This window comes from Rousettus aegyptiacus, unplaced genomic scaffold (genome assembly GCF_014176215.1).
Source record: "Rousettus aegyptiacus isolate mRouAeg1 unplaced genomic scaffold, mRouAeg1.p scaffold_m13_p_3, whole genome shotgun sequence".
NCBI lineage: Eukaryota > Metazoa > Chordata > Mammalia > Chiroptera > Pteropodidae > Rousettus > Rousettus aegyptiacus.
This window is the reverse complement of record NW_023416306.1, coordinates 171,166,116-171,187,729: the sequence shown is the minus strand read 5'-3', so window position 1 is coordinate 171,187,729 and position 21,614 is coordinate 171,166,116. Positions and strand designations below refer to the sequence as shown.

Genomic DNA, 21,614 nt, shown 5'->3' with positions numbered 1-21,614 from the left:
CGCGCAGAAACACCAGAACACTCATCGCCAAGGTCCCGAGCACGCATGCCATAGTTCGCACGCCCAGAAGAGCACACACGCACACTCTGAAGACGTAGAATCCGCACGTAATCACACACGCACTCGGAAAAACATTCGTGAAAAGCCTATGCACCCGGACCCCCTCGCCATAATGACGCAAGGAGACGCAGACACACTTGTCGCCCCACACGCCGCGACCCAGACACGCCCCACGACACAGACACACTCTGCGACACAAACGCACGTTCTAGAAATAGTCGTGAGTGCCACATGCCCAGTCATGGGCAGGCAGAGAGGCCAGCGCACAGACAGCGCTGAAACGCGTCTTTCTACATGTGCCCAGCGGTCCACACGGGGGCACGTGTGGAGCCACGTGAACACCTGAACATGCGAACACGCTTGTAAACATACAGATGCCCGAGCACACGGTGGGTCGCATACACCCCGCACACGCGGCACACACGCAGCCAGGGCCTTGGTCACACGCAAACACAAACCAGGGCTCGCTCACACGCACAGCCACAGACCCGGCATTCACATGCACACAGACGCCGTCCCTAGAGTGCAAGCCACAGGCTCATGCTTACACACTCATCAGAGCACACGGAGACAGTCACCCAACACAGACACGCACGCTCACATCCACCCTGGCCTGCAGGGGCATGTGTGGGCACGCTCAGGTATGCCGGGTGCCCCACGCCCAGCCGCACAGCAGGCACTCGGCATGTCGTCCAGACCCACTGGGAGGTGGGGTGGGGGCACCGCTGACCCTGCGGGAGACCCTCGCTCTCCAAAGAGCTCTTGGGGGCAAAAGCCCCCAAGCCTGGGCCTTAGAGCCCCACTCTGCTGGGCAGCTTCAGAGAATAATACCACAGGAGCTGCTGGGTGCCAGTGGGGGGTAGTGAAGGTGATTAAAGGTGTTTAACTTCCCAGGGGTGAGCACCTGGAGATGCGGCCTTTGGAGCGGCTGTTTGTGTAGGCTTCATTTGCATCGGTTAGTTTGCATATGCATACCAGGCCAGAGAGCAGGCGCTCACCCATTTCACCGGCCTCCCGTTCAATGGTCTGCCCTTCCCCCCCATGCTGGTGGAGGTGGTGGTGGGGGTTGGTCTCTGCCACTTTGGACCTGGGGTGGGGGCCTTGGCCTTTGAGCCATCTAACAGGCCCCAGAAGGTCTGAGGACACACTTGCTTACTGAGGATAGAGGGAGAAGTGAGGCCAGGGGGAGCCCCCAAGCACACTGGCCTCAAGACCCTAAGCCCGGACTGCGGAAGGCACACAGTTGGGGTGGAGACACGGCTGGCTCCGAGGGTTCCGGAGGGGAGCCCCCACCCCCATGGGGAAGGTGCCCCTTCCCTGGTGTTCTCTGCAGAAGACCCGGAATTGGGGAATGGGGGGAGTGAGTGTGTCGGGAATGAACTGGATGACGGGTTGGAGGGCGCAGTCACTCAGTAGCTACCCCTGACTGGGTGCCCACCCCGTGCCCCTTCTCTCCTTTCGAGTGAAGAAACTGGTCCCGTAGGTCTTTTGCCCAAGGGCCCTGGCCAACAGGTCCCAGCCTGGAGGTTCAACTGTCTACTTCATGGAGATCACCATAGCTTTCCTGACCCACCCCCACCCCACCCCCACCCCTTCCCTCCAAGGACCCTGACCTCAGCCTCCAAAATTATCCAGCACAGTGCAGCGGGCAGGTGGGGAGGGCTGGGTTCTCAGCCAGACACTAAGGGGGGGGGGGTGCGGGGGATCGTGGGGCTGAGCGGCTCGGGGTGGGCACCTCCCTTGAGACCAAGTCACGAGGGGCGGTGTGGACTGCAGGGAGCACCAGAGGGGACCCCGGAGGCCATTGGTGTGCTCCCACCTGGACCCCTCCCTTGCCCAGCCAAGTCCCTTCCCACAGCTGGCCCTCTCCATTTTTGCAAACCCATGACCAAAATGTCACAGGCTTGGGCTGAAATGGCCCTCTCTTGGCTGGCTGGCTGGCTGGCACCTTTTTTCTGAATCCCAGCTCCATCCCCTGACGGCTGAGGGCCCTGGGCCAGTCACTTCCTCCCCACCCCCAGCCCAGTTTCCTTATCTATAAACAGGGATGCCACACCTGTCCCCAAAGGGAACTCGAGTTTTCGCAAGTAGAAAACCACTGTACTTACAAGGCCTGGCCCCTTTCTGCCCTTCCTCTAACAGCTGCCCCTGGCCTCTGCCCAGTCAGCTAGAGAGAGAGCTGGAGGAGGGGGCAGGGGGCCTTCTGATCGGGCCTCTTCCAGAGCCCCCCGCAGTGCTGCTGTGAGGCGGGGGGCCTCCTGCCCGGCAGGACCTGTAAGCCTGGAGCTTTCTGTCGGTTTGTTCCAGTGTCAATAAAGGGTTTGTAAATTCAGGAGACCAGAGATTTCTTTTCAGCAAGAAGACAAGAGAAAGCGTAGCTTAGGAGCGGTGGGGAGGGGGGCTGGCGACTGTCACAGGCTTCAAGGCTGTACGGAAAGCATGAAAATGCCAGTCGGGTACCTTGGGGAGAAGCCTGCACCGTCTGCCGTTTGCAAGCAGACCCTGGGGGCGGGGGAGCGCGGGGCTGGAGGAGCCGGGACAGCGAGCCTCCATCCGCGCACGCCTCCCCTCCCCCCGCCCCCTCCTCTCCACTCCCCTCCAGTCCTCTCCAAAGTACAGACCTCTGGATCCCAGAGGAGGCCGGCAGCCCCCACCCCCACACCGCGTGGCGCGGCAGGTGGTCTACGCAGGTGGCAGGGGCCGCACCCGCCGACACGGGGTGGGGGTTGGGGGACCAGGACCCAGGCTTCGGCAGGGTGCCTTCCCTCAGCCAAACTGAGGGGCTCTGCCTGAGGACTAGCCCCACCGGTAGCCAGAAAGTGTCCCCTGTTCCTTCTGCCCAGAGGCCAGCTGGTCAGGCAGCGCACGGGAGCTGGGGATGGGCGAAAGTTTTCTGAAGGAACCCAAGAAATGTTATCTCCAGCCCCTTCCCCTCCCCATACCTCTCCTGTCTGCAAACACCACCACCACCCACCGCCCGCACCAGACCACTCCTCCTGGGATTAGAGACAAAATGCTGACCAGCAGAGCCAGCAAGGTCCAGCCCGAGGGGCCCCAGAGACCAGCTACTCCTGGGGGTGCACCAAGGGGCAAGGTGGCCAGGGACGGCCTCGCCCCCTCCTTGACATCCGGCTCTGCACCCCAACCCCCAGCCGAGAATCTCCAAGCCTGAGACTTTGTTTCTACCTGGACTGGGTTGTGGTTTGGGAGGGGCCTGCACTCCCACTGGACCAGTCCTGGTGGAACATTACACGGAAGGGGAAACTGAGGCCCAGGAAGGCCTCACGGGAACTTTCGTTCCCTCTTTCCCCCTCCCCGCCCCAAACACCAAGCATTTTCACATTCTCCCTGCAGGAGAGGACTCTGCTCTCTCCCCTGGCCCCGCCTGAGATGGGGCAGGACCAGTGCGGGGAGGGGGTGGGGCGCTGGTTAGAGACCCGAAACAGAAATAGCCGGAGACTGCAGGGGCAAGGGTCTCCAGAGACCACAGCCCCAGGATTAGGGATTCACAGGCAAGTGGGGGCCACCTTTGCTGCCTCTCCCGCCTGGGACCATCGCCTCGGGGCCTCGTCAGGGCCGGGCTGCGTGGGGACCATAAGGCCCATTTCAGAGGTGAATCCGCGGAGGCCTGAAGCTCGCAAGACAGCAGTGGGTTGCGGGACGGGGGTTCCAGAGCGTCTGCTGGGAACCCAAGCACCAAGCCCTCCGCGGGCCCAAAGGGCACTCTGGAGCCCTGCCCTGTCGGTGGGGGCGCAACCCAGCCATTTGCGGGGCTGTGAGCATTCATGCAAACACCCAAGAGATGCAAAGCTGTCACGTGCCCCATTCTTTTCTTAAGCTAAAGTCCGTCTTGGGAGAGAGAAATCCTCTTTTTTTCCTGCGGAGGAGAGGCGGCCAAAGGTGAAGGAGAGAGGAAATGAGAGGCGCACCCCCGAACGGTTAGGCTCAGAACACGAAGGTTTGGTTTCAAGTTCAGTGAGCGAGAAGCGTCCCCTGCCCGGGGTGGCGTTGTCTCCGCGAGCCCGCGGGGGCCGTGGCCACGGCCGCGGTGGTGCACGCGGCCTGGAGGGCGCGTGACGGACGGCCCAGGCCCGCTGCGTCCCCAGCCCCGGACGCGGGGCTGCACGTGACGCGGAGGAGGAGCGGCGCCCCGGGCCGGGCCACGAGCCCCGGGGAGGGACGAACACGCGCGAGCCGGCGGGCGAGGCGGGGGCGCGCCCGCGCGGGGCCATATGCGGTGTTGACTGGGGTGGGGTCGCACCTCTCCCCCGAGCAGAAATGATTTCTCGTCATCGACGGTAGGATTCAAAAATAGATTCTCTCACTTCCTTTCTCACCATTGGAATCGACAGGGATGTCAAGTTCACAAGTCTAATTGTCCACGTCATCAATCAAATCATCCCCTTGAAGGGCGCCACTGAGTCATGCTGGGCGCGTAGGACGTTCTGGGGGTCTCTGGAAGGGTTAATGAGTCTCCCGCCCCGCCCCTACATCTCATAGGTACACTCACCCCCCACCCAAGAGGGAGGGAATCGGGCCCAGAGGAAAAAGGAGTCTTTTCATCACTCAGCCTGTCAGTGCAGGCTCTGGCAAAAAGTACAGTAAGTCTTCATTGATCAGAAATTCCCAGAAGTTAATTTTCCGCAAAACGGAGGCTCAGCTCTTTAAATGTGTCTTTCATCCACTCAGCATAGGCTGAGCTCCTACTGTGTGCCTGGGGCTGTACTGGGGAGGGAGGGTGGCAGGGCGTGCAATGATAGACCCAGGGTGGTCCCTAACCTCCCAGAGTTCAAAGGGGAGACATCATGCTTAGAGACCTCTGAGATGCAGAAGTGTGGTGCTCTGCAGAGGTAAGCAGGCGAGCTGGGCACGCTGGGGAGGGAGCCCACGCACTTCCGGAGGGGGCCCCTCAGGCTGGGGTGCAAGCGCGCATGGGGGTTCTCCAGATGCGCCATTGTGGGAGGGCCTTTGCGCCTGCGCCCGCGCACGTGCACGCGCGAGATGGTAGGTCCTCGTGGCTGGGGCAGAGTTAGGCTGGGGAAAGAATGTTACAAACTTTCAGCTTGTTGAATATAAATCCCTCTGAACTATTCTTGAATGTTCTACAGCCTCCCCTACCCTGGCAAAAAGTCCAGGGAACTCGAGTCTCCGTTTCTCAGCCCAGGGTTGACCCACAAACACGTCTTGCCCAGACTTGGGCTGGCAGGCTGCCCCCTCGTCCCCCTGCAGTGCCCCGCCACCCACCTTCCCAGGAGGGCCCAGCTAGCCGAACCCTTCAGTATGGCCAGCCAAGTGGAGATAGGACTCTAACCACAGAAGAAGTCATCTTCTTAACCCATGTGCCCCTGGAAGGAGGTTCCGCCCCCCCCCCTCATCTCGACCCCAGCTCAGAAGTTTTAGGGGTGATGCCGGTGGAATCGTCTCCTCTCTAGGTCTATGAAAAGGAAGCCTTGCATCGTGGCTCGGCCTGCCGCACTGTCAAGTTTAAGGATGTGAAAACAGACAGCTCTCGAGGAATTTAAGGTGTTCCCGTACTATATTTATTCTCTTATTCGTAAGAAACCATTAACATCTTCATTCAATTATATTCAGAAAACGTCTTCGGTGAGCCGCTGCGTCCTAGGCGTCGGGGATCGCTGGCACCGCCTGTGCCCAAGCAGGGCCGGGCCCGTGTTTGCTCCTCGCCCCACCTTCCTCAGGAGCCTTCCTGCACCCCAGCCTGCCAGGCCCTCCCCGCTCCCGCCCGCCCACCCGAGGGTCCCGGTGGGGGCCTGGAAGCCAGTGAGCCTGCGGCCTCCTCCCAGCCCTGCCTGCCCTCACCACCCACCTCAACCGTCTCCCCGGCTGGTGTTAATGGACTTTGCACGTGCGTCTGACCTCAGTAGGGCCAGAAGTGCCCTTAGCAGGTGACCTGCAGCACTGCCCATGAGGTGTTTGTGGATTAAGCGAATTAATGAATAAATGAATGAGGCACAAAGTGTTCTCCGAGGGTTACTATGGGCCCCTCGGAAAGATCCCGTGTCCTAGCAACTGGCCTCGTCGTGAGGCCCACTGCAGCCGGTGCCCTCTCCCCACCTCTGGTCTCTAGGTTCCGGGGGCGGCCGCCCTTGGCCTGAGTGCTGAGGCAGAGATGTGCCTGCAGGGGCCCTCCACACCAGGGCCTCCCAGGGCCTTCGCCGGGAGCGTGGGGAGCAGCTGCGCTGAGACCTTACTTATCACCCCCCCACACACTGTCACCCGCTCCCCTGCCCACCTTCCCCGCGCCTGGCTCCTCCGTGCTGCAATCCGTGAGCCCGTTCCTATGGTGACGCTCAGCGTCCCCAGAGGCCCTACCTGGCTGTCGGCAGCCAGGCTCCGGCAAGGGATGGGGGCAGGGGACCCCAGCCCCCCAATCCAGCACACGTGGGGGTGCTTGGTACCCAAAGTTTGCTCCAATTCAGTGAGCCTTAATTTGACCCCTGCTCAGAAATGCTCATTGCTGCTCCCTTTCCTCCTCTGGGGGCTCCCCTAATAGCCGCAGAGCTTGCTGCTGGGGCCCAGAGAGGCCTGGCGGGTCTCCCCAGGTCACACAGCATTGCATCGGCAGGGCAGGACTGGAATGGCGGCCCGGAGCCTGCCAGGATGACAGTAAAGTTGATCATAACCAGAGCTTTGAGGACCCCACGGGTGCCTTTGTTTAAGGGGTCCGCGTGAGGCGTCCAGAAGGGGCACCCTGGAAGCAGAGAAGAAACCATGTCACACTGCAGGGTTCTAGCTGGGGCCGAGGGGTGGTCTCTTTCCTGCTTCCGCGTCCAGGAGTGTGGGGGGGAGGGCGCTGCTGCCCGAGGACTGGCCGGTCCTCTCCCCGCCCCCCTTTCCTTCCCTTCTCTCCCCCACCCCGGCCTCCGGATGGAATGCAGCTAGCTCTCGCTGCCTTTGTTACTCGGAAGCAGCCTCCAAACATCCGCCCTGGAGGTCTCTCCGTGCCGCTCGGCACCATCCGTCACCCCCCAGGCCTCCCGAGGGCCACCGCCATCCTGCAGTTGCCCGAGCCAAGACTCAGCCAAGACCCTTGCTCCTCCTCCTCCCTCTGTCCAGGAGGCGCACAGGCCCCAGTGCTGGGCTGCGCTTGCCCAGCGGCTCCCCCATGCACCCCTACACTCCCACCCTGGTCCCGGCTGGACTCTGTCACCAAAGGTTTCATCAAGCTGCAAACTTGCCAGTTCCCTAGAGTCTACGGGGCAGACATCAGAGAGAGGGGTCCTAATGCAGGTCCATCCAGTCCAGGGCCCTGCTTAACATCTCAGAGAAGGAGGTAGAGAGAAGGAGGGCAGGAGGGAGAGAGGGAGGAAGAGGAAGGAAAGAGGGAGAGAGGAAGGGGAAGGAAGGAAGGAGGAAGTGAAAGGAGGGAGGGGGTCCCGCCCCCTCGAAACCCCATTTCGCCTCCCGCAGGGCTGCATGCGCAGACTTAGGCGCACAGTAGGTTCTCATTAAGTGTTTGTGGGATTGAATTGCACCATCTTATCAAGGAATCGATGAGGAAGCATTTGGCAGGAATGGGGGGGCCTCAGGGGTTGGAAATGGTCTTTCAAAGCCTGGAAGATTTGCCTCCAGCCTGCAGGCCGGTTTCTTTTCAGCGCCTGCTCCTGCCTCTCTCCGATGGGCCAATTATTTCTGACTGTATTTTACTTAATTCTGTCTTCTCTCCATGAGTGGCGGGCAACAGCCTTTGCTGCCTGTGGCCAGCAACAGGGTCCCATTGATCTAGGCAGGCTGAGGAGGGGACCCTGCAGGCTCAGTCTCACCCTGGTCGGTTTTCCCCGTTATCCAGAGAAGATAGGAGGGACGATCTTGTTTGTTGTCTTCTCTTGCCTTTTCTCCGCACCAGGGAGGAGAAGGGAGACGGGAAGGGGCGCGGGGGGCGGGGGGCGGGTGAGCTTGGGCTACTGGTTCAGGCTCCTAGGTCTCTGTTTATTCCCCTTGGGGCTGCGGGCTGGCCGGAGGGCCCTGCCCAGTGCTGGCCCTTGGGCGGCACGCTGGGTCCTGTGATAGCACCCGGAGGGGAGGCTGGAGGTGCCGTGGGGCCAGAGCCATCAGGTGCCCAAACCGGCCCTCCGGGCCGCGCGCCCCAGGCCTGCCGCGGCCTGATCCCACACCCACAGCTCGCACCTGGGATCTGTGCCCAGGCTTGGTCTCCCCGCTCGACAGCTTGAGTTAACGAGGAGCCGTAACCGGAGGGCTGAGGAGGCTCACGGTGTTCAGGCAGGGGCCCAAGAGGGAGCAGATGGTGCTTATGAGATGGCTAATTCCGGGGAGAGTCTAATAAAGGGCTATTTACAGAGACGTGGGTGGGGTGCGAGGAACCAGAGGGGCAACAGCAGGCCCGGGCGCCCCGCGGGCCCGAGGACCGAGAGCGGCGTGCCGTCACCTGAACCGCGCGCGGAGAGAGCTGGCTGAGCCGGCCTTCGGCGGAGGCGGCTCCGGTCCACGGAGACCCTCGTCCTCTGACATCTGGGGGCCTTGCCCAGCTGGGGGCCAAGGGCGCGAAGCCAGCTGCTGTGTGGACGTCCGGCTGGGCCTCCCGGTGCACAGAGCAGGGGCAGAGGACAAAGAGCCCGGCCAGCCTAGGGCATCGCCAGAGCCCACTGCCTCTTCTCAGTGGGGGACACTGAGCCAGGGGAGCCTCTTTGGGGCAGAGCTGGGATCAGAACCCAGGTCTCCGGACGGGAGCCCGGCCCCGTGCCCCGGGTGGTGCTCCCCCTGCGCTAGGGTGTGTACCGGCTCGGAGCAGCGCCCAGCTGACGGCCTCCTGTGCTGGAGGGAGCCCGCCGGCCTCAAATGCGGGGCGCGCCGGTGGTGGCGGGCCCGGGCGCTGGAGGGCAGAGGGGTGACCCACGCAGAAGGGGGGTCGAGAGCTTCAGTGAGGAACGAAAGCCGCCAACAAAGCAGCGGAAGAAGCCGCGAAAGGCGGGAGGGGGCGAGAGGCCACCGCGTCCTCTCGCAGGGTCACCCCGCTGCCCTCCCGCAGCCTCCAGGTCCTTGGCCCCAGGGGCCCCTTCCTGGACTCGCCTGGACACACTCACACCCCTCATCCTTATAAAAGGAGGGAGAGATCCTGGACGCCAGGGAGACAGGAGGAGAGTGGGAAAGGCAGTGGCCGTCGGTCCCCAGGACCGCAGGGACATCATGGTGCAGGAGCCACCGGGGTGGGTTCCTTGGAGCCAAGGAGCCAGGCGGCAGAGCGCGGTGGGGAGGACGTGAGGCGTTGGAGGCGATAAATCATGGCTGTGAACGGGAAGAGAGAGAGGAAAGGGCTTATTGTGCAAGGGTGTGTGTGCGTGTGTGTGCGCGTGCATGTGTGCGTGCGTGCGTGTGTGTGTGTGTGAGAAGGTGGGAGAGACTCAAGGGTGTCTACAGGCGGAGAGGCTGCAGGCGCTGGGTGAGGCATAATTGACTAATTGAATTAGAAGAACGGTCTCTCCTGGTCTGCTGGCGAGACGGGGATTTGAACCAGCACCTCCACTAATGAGACAGATTGTAATTGAATTTCCGGCCCCACAGCCCGTCTGGGGCTTTTCAGGGCTCTGTGATGACTCCCCTTCCTGGCCCTGCACCCCCGGCCCCCACGGGCAGAGGGAAAAGACACGAGGGCCCAGGGAGCGCTGGGTAACTCTGCTTGCAGGAGGAGCGTGCGTGAACGGCGTTTTTAACTTTCAAAGTGGTTTTGTGTTTAATTTATTTACTCCGCAGAACCCGGTTTTTGTCACACTTTGCTTTAAATGCCACCGAGTCACTCGATGTGGCGGGAGGTGGCGGGAAGGTTCTGGAGGCCACAATGCGATGTCTGGCCCTCCTCTGCACCCTGGCCATGTAGGAACTTAGGCCCAGGGAGTGTGTGTTGAGTGAATGTGTGATGGGTGATGGATGGATGGGTGGACAAGCGCGTGGGCTGCTGGGTGAGTGGAGGGACAGCACCCCGGGATGCTCCACGGGAAAGCGGCCTCTCTCATCACACAGACAAACGGGGCACTGGTGACCAGGGCGACGCAGGGCACCGTGCCCAGCACCAGAGGTGCTAATCCTTGTCCCCCTATGACAGTGTGGTTTCTGGCAGGTGTTGGTCACCTAATGTCCCCCAAAGAGGCATGGGAGCCCCCCTCCTCTTTGCTCCCCTTGAGGAAGATGCTGGGGCTGCAGGGCTGGGCTCCGTGTCCCCCACTTGGGGACCCGTTGACTCTGGAACCCTCTGGGGGGCCTGGGGGAGACGGGGCCCGGCCCTGGGCAGGGCACTGAGGGCCGTATGCTCTGGCACCTCCCCGAGTACTGTCACTGCCTCGTGCCCATGGCCTGAAGGCCAACCCCTCATCTGGGCCACAAAGACCTGTCCGCAAGCAGGTCACCTACGCGGCTTCCACGCTCTCTGACCTCTGCGCCCTGGCTCACCCTGGGCCTCACCGGAAACGCCCACCCTGGCCCAGCCCTCAGGCCCATCTCGTGCCGAGTGCCACCTCCCCCCCGCCCCGGGACTGCTTCCGTGACTACCTGCCAGGCGCCTTGCCCTGTACAACCTGATAGCGTCTGCTGGGGCTGCTGGCCAGTTGGCCGCGTGTGTCCGACACCATACAGAACCCCCACGGACTGGAAGCTCCTGGAGGGGAGGGCTGGGGTGGGGGCGGGTGGGGGCCGCTTCTCACCCCTGCCCGTGCCTTTTGGGCGGCCGGGGATGTGAGGCCGGGTCTTGCACTTGGGATGGGCGTGGCTGCGGGCGGCCGCCCGCCTCCCCCCGCTGGGTGACTGGGTGACGGACAGGACGTGGACAGGGAGGGAGCCCTCAGAAGTCCCACTCCGGCTTCCTCGCGGCCCCCTTGGCCTGCACATTCATCTCTCCGACATTTTGAACTTGGCCGGGCTTTTAATAGACCTGCCGTGTGCAAGGAGCAGTAAACAATGATTCGAGAACTCGGCTAATTAAAACACTGTCTGGCAGCAGAGAGCCGCCTCCCGTGGCTGCTTCCACCCCGGGGCCGGGGCCCTTCCCTCCCGGGGCCGCCTCACGTGGCCTCCACTCTGCAACTGTAGGACGCAATGTGTCTGGCCCAGGAACCCCAGGCCAGGGAATCCACAGCCCCCAGGGGGCTGCAGCTGGGGGCGTCCCCCACCCCCACACCTCCTTGCAGCCTGGCTGCATCTCAGACCTCACCGCCTCTTCCAGGCAGCCCTCACTGCCCTCTCATGTGCAGTGCCTGGCGGGGTGGGGGGTGTCGATTCCCATCTGCCCCTGTAGCAGCTGCTCATAGCTTCCCCCCGGGGTGTTCAGCCCCTAATCTCAATGGGTCCCTTGACTCATCTGCTGCCTCTTGGTCCCATGAGGCCCCAGATTCACCTCCTGTCCCTCCATTCCTTTGCTCGAGGGCACCCTTGCCGGTCATAGGCCCCGGGGGAAGTAAGCAGGGGCTCCATCTCTCCTCCTCTCTGTCTCCCTCTCTTGTACTCCGCAGTCTCTGGTCTCTTCTCTGAGTGTGGCCCGTCTCCGCGGGCCCCTGGGGGACCTGTCCACACCGCTCTGCTCTCCACGGGACACAGAGAGGAGGCCTTCCTTCTCCTGCTCCCCCTCCTCTCTCCTGATAGTTCCGAGCTTCGGCCCACACCCCCGAGCTCCACACAGCCTCCACTGGGCCCCCTCCTCGTCGCAGAGCCCTGGCTCTTCTCTGCTCCTCGGCTCCCCTGAGACTCAGACGCTCAGGGACCGACAGTTCCTTGGCGCAGGGGATGCTTCTTGGGGACAAGAGTCCTCCCCCTGTCTGTAGGAATCTGTGGGGAAGACCCTTCAGTGAGCTGCAGAGGGTCCCACGAAGGCAAACAATACAAGCTCGGTAAACGTCATGGAAATGGTGGCAGCGGGGCCTCCTTGGGCAGGGTTGGTTTTGCGATCTTGGGGCCACCCCCAACCCTAAAAATACCTACTCCCCACTGGACCGATGCTTATGACAAGCTTCACTTCCATGGTCAGCTCCCCGTCCCACCCACCACTGCCCGCCTGGCGCCCGCGAGCTGCTGTCTTGAGCCCCACCGAATTTCAGGGTCCGCATCCATGATAGACGAAGCCAAGGCCCCCTACCCTGAGCGCCCCCTCCCAAGCTCTGGCAAGGCCGTGGGGTGGGGCTTGGCGGGAAGCTGGGAGCAGAGAGCCAGGCTCGGTCACCACTAGTACTGATTATCGTTAGCACGTTAGTTAGGAGCGCGCCCCATGACCTCAGGGGTGACTGAGCCTCTCCCAGGGGCACTGAGAGAGACTCCCCACGGGCGCCCCGCTCCGCAGAGCCAGGCATGGCTGGCCAGCGGGACCGCGTGTGGGTACCCCGGAGCCCCTGACCATCAGGGAGCTTTGGGGTTCTGCGTGCCGCCCCGTCCAGCGGGGAGGAGGACAGCGCCCCCGGCAGAGCGCCGGGCTCGCCCCAGGCTGCGCACCTGCTGCCTCCTCCCGGTCCCCCTTGCCTGTCGAGAGGAGGCCGGCAGGGAGGGGGTTGCGAACACGAGTCATGGCGTTTCTTCATGTGATCCCCGCCCCGACTTCGCCAGGACATCTGCGGGGACTCTTCCTCGAAAAGGGGGGTTTTCCTCACTCAGAGCTGCTGGGAAAGAAGCGACACCGAGCGCTGGAAAGAGGGTCGTGTGACCCAGAGGCCCATTTCTCGTGGCCTGTGCGCAGTTCCAGGCTATTGGCAAGCCGGGGGGACCGCGACCGCAGGGCAGGGACGAGAGGGCAGCGCGAGGTGGCCCGCACGCTGCTCGGTTCCTTCACGTCGCCCCCACGGCCCAGGGGGCGGGGGCCGCAGGCCGGCGACAGGCCCGTGCAGATACCTGGCGTGCTGAGCCACGGCGTGTGGCCCCCCTCCCAGCCCGGGCCTCGGGGTCCCCCTCCGCGCCGTGGCGGTTACGACAAAACCCACAGAGCGTCCGCATCCTGCAGCCCGCTCCCCTCCCGGGACCCAGTTCTAGCGCCTCCGTCACACCTGCCTCCCTGCTTCCCACACGAAGCCCCACCTCCGGGCCTCAGGTTTGCTGTTCCCTCCACCTGAGGCCACTTCCTCGACCCTGCCACGTGGCAACGGCTCAGACCCGTCCCGCAACACCAGGCGCAGCACAGGCGCTGGGCGGCCCCTCTCCCCTCCCCCGGCCCCGCGGAAGGGCCGGCGCATGCGCGGGCGGAGCAGCGCCTGGGGGCGCGGACTACCACCCCGCGTGCGCCTGCGCCCAGGGGCCCCGCGTGACAAGCTGGGACCTCACTACCGGTCGCGCCCAGCTGCGTCTTCCTTAGGCGCAGTGCCCAGGGAGCAGGCCAGGGTTTGGGACAGGGAGGGTGGCCGAGGAGAAGAACGCAGACCGACAGAATGAGCGACTGTGGGGTCCGGCCGGCGGTGGACACTGCTGAGCCCCGGAGTCCTGACCTCCAAGCTGGAAATGGTGTCAGGAGCCGCCCCCTGGGTCCACTGTACCCATGGCAGCCAGCAGTGCCCAGCAGGGGGGAGGTCCGACCCGAAGGCCTCAGTGCCGGACGGCGCTGAGCTGGACAGGGACCCCTCGCCCCCGGCCGAGCTGCCGGAGCACCGAGGCGGCCCAGGCCGGGCCGAGAGCCTTTGGAAGGCTTCCCAGGGGAGGTGACCTTGAGGATGGGCCTTGAAGGGCACAAATGAGTTTGCCAAATGCAGGGGAGGGGGAGGCCTTGTCAACAGGACGAGCCCGAGCCAGGGGAGGCCAGGGCGCCAGTGTGCCTGGCTATTTTGGGAGCCTTGTCAGAGACCCGCAGAGTGAGGGGAGCAGCTGTCCCTGAGGCTGACAGTCGGAGGGGCTGCCCGGCTGGGGTCCCGAATGCCAGGCGCTGGGCAGTGTCTGGAGGAGCCTCGGACAGGGTCTCAGAAGGGGCAGGACGGGGGTCAGAGCTTTAAGAAGCTTCAGTGATCACCCAGCAGCCACGGGGGAGGAAAGGGTGTGGGGACAAGGGGACAGCGATGAGGCCACCGCTAGGCCTGGCTGGGAGGCCGGGAGGACAGAGATGGGCGTGGGGCCGAGGGCCAGGAGGAGGGGGCTGGAGGCAGAAGCCCAGGCCTGGAAGTGGGCGGGCGGTCCGGCCGCTCGCCGCACTCAGCCTCCCTCTTCGGCCGCCGCACCAGGCAGCTGCCCCCAACCCCTGCTTTTCTCCTGCTCGGCGGGCGCTCGGCCCCGCCACGGGGGCCCCAGGAGGTGGCCAGGGCCTGGAAGTCTCCAGAAGGCCGACTCTCCTCCCTGCACGGCCCCCGGAAGGTCGGACAACGGCCCTGGCGGCCTGGCCACCGCCCAGCTCCCGGCGAGCCCGCTGCGCCCCCTGCCGGCGCGGCGTGGGGAAGGAGGGGCCGGGCGAGGGGTCTGCTCGCCCAGCCCGCCCCGTCCTCCTCCCTGGTTCACGTGCGTTTCTTAAAAGGAGGGTCCGTGTGGCCAGAAGATAAGGGGGCCACCGTTACTGATGGCAGAGGTGAAGGGAAGATACTCATTATCGTGTTCGGCCTAGTGAAGCCGGTTGAAGGCCCTTTCCGGGGTGATAAATCCCTCCACCTGAGCTCTCCCAGCCATGTCATAACTCCTGTCACAGGGGGCACACCACTTCCCCTGGGTCTCCTCGACTCCGCTGGCCCGGAGGGCGAGGGGCGTGGCCGATAACAACTTTTGGAAACACAGAATTTCATGCTCCATTGTGTGAGCATGAAGGTGGTAATGCATCTTAGTTATTGCCTCTTGCTTGCCTGTCCCTATGAGGGAGGGCAGGCGTTGGGGGAGGCCAAGCCGAGGGGAGACTGGAGGCCAGGGAGGAGCCTATCAGCCCTGTGGGCCCCAGAGTGGGATTGGAGGGTGTGGCCCAGGGCCCGTTAGGCCCTAGCGGTGACCCCGAGGCCCAGGAGGGGGACGGGCTCACGGAGCTGAGCCGTTGTATGCAGCGGGAAGGCGCCCAGCACCGGCTGAGCTGCTCTCCCCCTACTAGGCCCCATGGAGGCCACGGCCTTCCCGTTACTGCGACCGTTGACCATCCGTTCCCAGCCTCTCAGCCAGGTGGCTGGGTGTTCTCACCCCTCCCGGGAGTGCTCACGGACAGCTGCCTCAGACAAGATCCAGACTTCAGGGCCTGGTCAATAAAACTTCCCATCACGCCCCTGCAGAGCTCAGCCAAGCGGCTCCCCGGGCGTCATGACGGCCAAGGCCTGGTCGCTGCGCTGGACGGCCGCACGGAGGGGCGCCCAGCCCCATCTCAGAGGCACTCGGATGTGTGGGAGGACGGAGGGGGGCAGAGTGGGAGAAGGCAGAGGCCACCCCACTGTGTGAGACAGGGAGGGACGGGGAGGTGGAGGGAGTGAGGGACCCACTGCCCAGTGCCCCACACGGTCTGTGGTCAGCCTCACCCCCCCCCACTTCCTGTGTGTACCCGATCTCCCACCTTCACCCCGCCCCCCAGGCGACACGTGGCCCAGATCTTTGACTTTCTCTGCTCTAAAGCGAGCATATTAAAAGCATGTTTCTGTTCCCAACATCAAGTTTTTGGGATGCACATGGTTTACGGACCCCACCCTCATACCTTGAATAGAATGAGGAGGTCCTCCCAGCCCCTCAGCTGCTGCCCGCGGGAGGGGCAGACATTCCGGGAAGGAGCCAGCCGGGAAGGGCAAGAGGCAGGGCAGGGACATTTTCCAGCCTAGGGCAGGTGGAGCCACCCAGAGGCCTTGGCCAGTAACTGACGGCCGCTCTCACCTGGGGTGGCTCCGGACCAGGTGACCAGGTGAGAGCAGAGAAGGGGGGCTCAGCCTGGGCTCTCCCAGGGGCACTCCTGGGCCCCGAACCTTCCGCTGTATCTCTGGGCGTGCCCAGTGTGGTGGTCACCTGGACCAAAGCTCCCTGAGGGCTCGAAGGATGAATCCAGACGGTTCTGGCCTCCCCTCCCCCACCCCCGCCCCCATCGTACCTGCCGCAGGACAAGACACATTGGGACAGGAATTGAGGTGTCCTGCGAAAAAGCTCACCTTTTATTGGGCTTCGGAGCCTGAGCAGGATTTTAAAATGAAAGCAATGTGGAGTTGTTTTTCCTTCTGAAAGAAACACGTGCTGTCTAGAGAAAACGTTAGAAAAGGCTGCAAATTTAAGAAGAAAAAAAAATCGTCTGTTTTTCCTCTCTGCAGATAACCTTGACAGGATGCATTTCCTTCTAGTCTTTTTTCTGGCCATTTTCTTCCGGCGTGTTTTGCATGCAGAGACCGACTTCATCTGTAATCTTGTTTCTACTCGGTTCCCACACAGAAATATTTCCCTCTGTTTATATAAATTCAACGGAGACAAAGTATCCATGGCTACACAATAGCTCATTGAGTGGTTTGCACCACAGTTGGAAGGTAATGTTTATTTAGGACATTTATGATTGAAATCGTACTGTTTCCAGCGGAGGCCGTTCTGTGCGGTATCGTCGTGTGTAATGGTATTCTCCTGTCTCAGATGAATTGCTTTCGATTGTTCCTCAGTAGTAGAATCTCTGTATCTAAGATGATGGAAATCTTTTAAGGGGAAAAAGTATGGTTTTTCTTTTGGTTGGTGCAAGTAACATGCATGTTATTTTAGACAACTTAGAGATACATACAAAAAGACCCAGGTCACCAATAACCTCGTGAATATTTATATCCTTACAACCCAGAGGGAAGTGTGTGTGTGCACGTGCGTGTGCATGTGCACGCATGCCCACATGCATTTATGAGGAGAGAAGCCCATCTCCGGCTTCCTCGGCCCGCATTTCATCCGCCGCGCGCCCCGTGGCTTTACGGAAGGCTGGGCCCTCTGGGCACCTGGGCCCCCAGTGTGGACGCGGCTCGCTCCCTCTTCAAGCCCTGAGACCTCTCGCCTTCCTCCAGCCTGACAATACTTCTCGGTGTGGGAGATGGGGGCTGGGGATGCCCAGCCCAGTCGTGAGGGCCACTGTCGCCTGGGAGGCAGGAGGAGGACTCGGCCCAGCTCGGCCACCACCACGGCTGTACCACCAGCCCCTGGTCACTTTCGCAGGCTCACAAGGTGAGTGCCACCTCCACACTCCCATCGCTCAGGCCGGTGCCCAGGGGCATCCTGATCACTGTGCTTCTCTCGTACCCCACATCGAAGCCATCGGCAAGTCCCGTTGGCTCTATTTTCAAAACGTGCCCAGAACCCAGTCGCTTCTCCCCGCCTCTGTGCCACCACCTGTCTGAGCCTTCATGATGACAACCTCCTGGCTGCCCCTCCAGCTTCCCCGCTGCAGGGCGAGCCTGTGAAAGCCAAACCACTCCTGCCTTGCGACGGGCCATTAACCAGGGCCCATGTCATCCGGCTCGACCCCCACCTGCTCGGGAGCCCCCGCCTGTCACCTGACAGCCCTCTGTCCTCTCTCTCTCCCCTCCAGCCGCACCGGCCCCCTCGAGCTTGCTCGGACGCCAGGAGGGCCCCTCCCGCCGGGGCCTGGGCACAGCTGTCTCCTCTGAGCGCGCGCCTGGCCCCGACCCCCACACAGCTCGCTGCTTCACCTCCCCGGGTCTCATCAAATCCGCCTTGTCCGTGACCGGCCTTGTTTTCCCAAGCACTTCTAGTTTACCAGATGACTGACTTGTTCATTTAGCACGTTACTGCCCATAAAACCTCGCAGTTCATCAGATGCAGGACAGGGGTCCGCTCCCACCTCCCACAAGGAGGAGGGGACCTGATGTGGCTGGGCGCCCACTGGGTACAAAGCCATGGCTGTCTTGGTCCCCATTTGGCCTCAGAGGAAAGAATTGCCCACCCAGCCCTCTGTCTGCCCTCCCAGACCCCAGGAATTCTGGAGGACCAAGGTGGCCGCGCCCCACCTGGCTCCGCACACAACATTCCGAAGCTCCCCCTTGTCCCTCCCCAGTGACCGTGTGGGCCCCTGAGCTCTGGGGACTGACAGAGAGCTGGCAGGCACCTCGGACGCCCTGGGCCCCATCTCGGCCCTTTTAAACAGACTCACCCCGCCGCGTGGGTTCACACTGTGCTGGGGGGGGTCCCCTGTGGGCGTGGGCTCAGACCCCCAAAACCCACCAGACCAGTCACCTCTGTTGCGCTACCCATCTTGAGTCTGCTTCGGGGTTCCCGGCTCCTCAGCCCGGTCGGCGTCCGTGTGGGTCGGATCTGACCCTGTCTCCGGTAGGCGCTGCCAGCCCCCCAGCTCTCCCACACCTGGGCTCCAGGTGGACCGTGTGCTTGGTGGTCCTGCCCTCTTTGTTTCTTAGAAGTGCATTGGTGGCATCAGAAGAGGGCCACCCAGTGCGGGGAACGCCCGGGGGACAGGGGCTGCAGGTTGGTGTCAGCTCTCCGCCGGAGTTCCGTGTCCACCCCCGACCCTCGGCCCCTGTCCCCGGTGGGGTCTGGCTGTGTCGGTCCTTCTTCCAAAGACCCACGCAGACCCCTCCCCCGCTGTCGACCCAACTCCAGGCTCGCGTACTTGAAGCTGGTGGCCTCCCAGGCCATGCCCACGGAGCGTTCACTGCCCCCTCACCTTGTGCCTGGCAGCGAGTGTGTGGGGGCTTCGCCCGCAGTGGCGCACGCGCCTTACACCTGCCCTACCACACAGCAGGGCCCACGTGTCCAGTGACAGAAGGTTCAGAGAGGTCAAGGGCACACAGCCAGTCAGCGGGGCAGCCGGGACGGACGCTCACAGCTACGGGCGGAGTGAGTCCTTCGACGGTCTTTCAAAGTCACCCCGACAGCCAGGGAGACAGTGGAGCCTCACCAAACCCCGACCCCAGAGGCCAGGTGTCCCGGGGTCTTCAGAGCTGTTGCCTGCTCCTCCCCAGCCTCGCGGTCCACTGCTCCACCCTGGCCTCCCCTGGACTCTGTGTGCAGTGGTGACATCGAGGGAAATCGACCCAGAAATAGGCAAACAGGATGCCATGTCCAGGTACAGAGCTGGTGGGGACAAGGGCTGGCCGGGGGATGGGGAGGGCAGGGGGCAGGAGCAAGGTCCCCGCTGACCCCGCCTTGCCCCTCCGAGCGCAGGGCCTTCCTCGCTGAGGGCGCTGAGCAGACCGTGGGCCCCGCCCCTGTGGTGACTCACGACTCTCAGAGACCAAACCCCTTATACCAGGGCCGCTGAAGTCTCGCCATAGTCAACTTGGGCCCCCAAGACAGACAGACGGACAGTCTTTATCATCCACCCCCTTCCAGACACCTGATCCTGCCACTTACCGCCACCAGGGACGAGGCCACCAGTGCAGGGGCCTGAGACCACGGCCTCGTTCCGGGTGGCCGGCGTGCAGCTCTGCCAGCTGCCCGTCAGGCCCCGCACCGCGGGGCCCCGTGTCCAGGCCTCGGCGGGCCGGGGCCGTGTTGATCTTGGAGGACCAGCAGGCGCTCAGAGGGTTCCAAGCGAGGTGTCCCTCAGCTGCCTTATGGAAATTACTTTACGGTCCGTGGAGGTGTTGGGCAACTCCCATCCTGCAAGTATTTCCAGGCTAAAAATACCGTGGTCACGCTCCGTGGTGAAGAACTTTGGGGCCCAGTGTGACGGCACGAACCTCAAGCCACGAAGTCAGGCATGCGAGGAGAACTTTGTTTTCCTAGAACTCAGCTCTTCCGAGGATCTGTCCCGTGGGCGGCACAAGCCAACCCTCAGTTCCCTACCCCTGCCCCACCACACCCGCCCCCCGGGGTTGGGAATTCGGGGGGGGGGGCTGATGTAGCAGATAGCCATGGGGGGGCGATCTCTCAAAGACCTCCAGTATCCATGCCATGCCCACCTGCCCCCAACTCTCCTTCCAACTCCTTTGGAAATTCAAACGCCAAGAATTAACTTCTAAACAGCACGATGGTTCCTCAAAACGCTAAACAGAGAATTACCGTATGATCCAGCAATTCCACTTCTGAATATAGACCCCCCAAAAAAAACCGAAAGCAGGAACTCCCATAAATTTGTTCACGCGGGCTCACAGCGGCATTATTCACAAAAGCCGAAAGGCAGAACCCCAAGGGTCCGTGGGTGGGCGGCCGGGGAGACCACGCGTGGTCTAGTCGCCGGGTGGAATGTTACTCAGCCTTAAAAGGGAAGCGGATTCTTCCACGTGCTCCAGCACGAACGAACCTCGAGGACGTTACGCTGCGTGCGGTGAGCCGGCGGCACAAGACAACTGTGACCCCGCGGATCGGGGGGAGCCTGCTCGTGTGCTGTGCCTGCGGGTGCCGGGTTGGAGCTGCCGTTAAGCAGTGCAGGGCTTCTGTTCGGGACAATGACAGCGTCCCGGAAACGGGTAACGGTAACAGCGGCACAGGGACACGAGCGTGCTTAATGCCCTGACGAGTGCCCTTGAACGTGGTTAAGATGGTAAATTGTATGACGTGTGTGTTTTACTATAATAATAATAATAATAATAATAATAATAATAATAAAATCACCAAAACATTTTAACTTCTTTCTTCCCTCTTTTCTGTCTTCTGGTGTCTGAGCTGGAGACAGTGGTGCTCGACCCGGGGGGTTGCGTCCCCTCCCCCACCTAGGGGGACACTGGGTGACGCTCGGAGACGTTTCCGGTTGTCGTAACTGGGCTGGGGGAGGATAATGCCGGCGTCCAGTGGGCAGAGTCCAGGGGCGCCGCTCAGCACCCTACGATGCGCAGGGCAGTCCCCACGGCAGAGGATGATCCAGCCCCACATGTCGACAGAAGCAAGGCCGAGAGAGCCCGCTCCGTGGAAGGACCAGGAGAAATGAAAACAGCACCCCAGGGCGGCAACGACATCCGGGTTACCGCCTCCCCTGCGTCCTGCTGAAGCAGCTAAACATTTTCTGAGAAAAATTAATTGTACTCCTCTTTTCCTGCCCTGGCTAACCTGCCCTGGGTGACAGGCGAGGGGCATGCAGCGTTCCCTTGGGGGCCGCTGGGGACCTTCACCCCGTGGCCTGTGAGGTCCACAGATCGGCACCTGTGTTGACCCTTACTACAGCCCCCTCCCCAAAACCCACGCAGGTGGTGTCTGGCCCCCGTGAACACAGCGGCTTGACGAGGACCGCTGTGTCAGCCCCATCGTCTGTGAAGCGAACCAAGGAGGGCACCAGACCCCCGGTTCGGGGCGCACGGCTGGCCCCTCCATCACCCGAAGGCCGTCAGAGGCGTGGACGAGAGAAACGGGAGCCGGAGGTCATCTGAAAGTGCCCCCCGCACCCCGTCCTCAGCTTCTAGTCTCGTGCGGGCCCGGGTTGTTCCTTGCAATCGCGATTTGTGGAAAGCGGTTTGTGGGAACTTTGCCGACCCACTTAACTGAGAGGCCCGGGGAGGATGTCGGGGTGTCAGGCGTGGCTGCACCCAGCAGCGGGATGCGGGTCACTGGGCTCCGCTTTATCCCACCGTCTTTTCTCCCTGCCGAGCCCTGCCCTTCCCCGGGCCCTGCCTGGCCCCTCCCGGAGGTCCTGGAACTCGCACAGGGCCGCCCCTGCCACGCAGGGCAGCTCCCCTCTCCCCGCGAGCGCGCACAAGCCCAGCCTGGACTTGGACAGGCCTCCCAAGCCACGTCCTCACCCTTGCGGGCACCAT

The 21,614-nt window shown here is 62.6% G+C and overlaps 1 long non-coding RNA gene across 3 annotated transcripts; it reads right to left on the bottom strand.

Moving 5' to 3' along the window:
- Window positions 1-12,153: 12,153 nt before the first annotated feature.
- Window positions 12,154-19,561, bottom strand: LOC118600418. 3 transcript variants are annotated; one of them, XR_004950075.1, is made up of 3 exons: window positions 19,279-19,545; window positions 16,083-16,607; window positions 12,154-12,671 (listed from the first exon to the last, which is right to left on the bottom strand). It is a non-coding gene; the product is annotated as an uncharacterized LOC118600418 (long non-coding RNA). The 3 variants fall into 3 exon arrangements; XR_004950074.1 differs by having other exon boundaries at window positions 12,154-12,668; XR_004950073.1 differs by lacking the exon at window positions 12,154-12,671 and having other exon boundaries at window positions 16,057-16,607; window positions 19,279-19,561.
- Window positions 19,562-21,614: the final 2,053 nt, after the last annotated feature.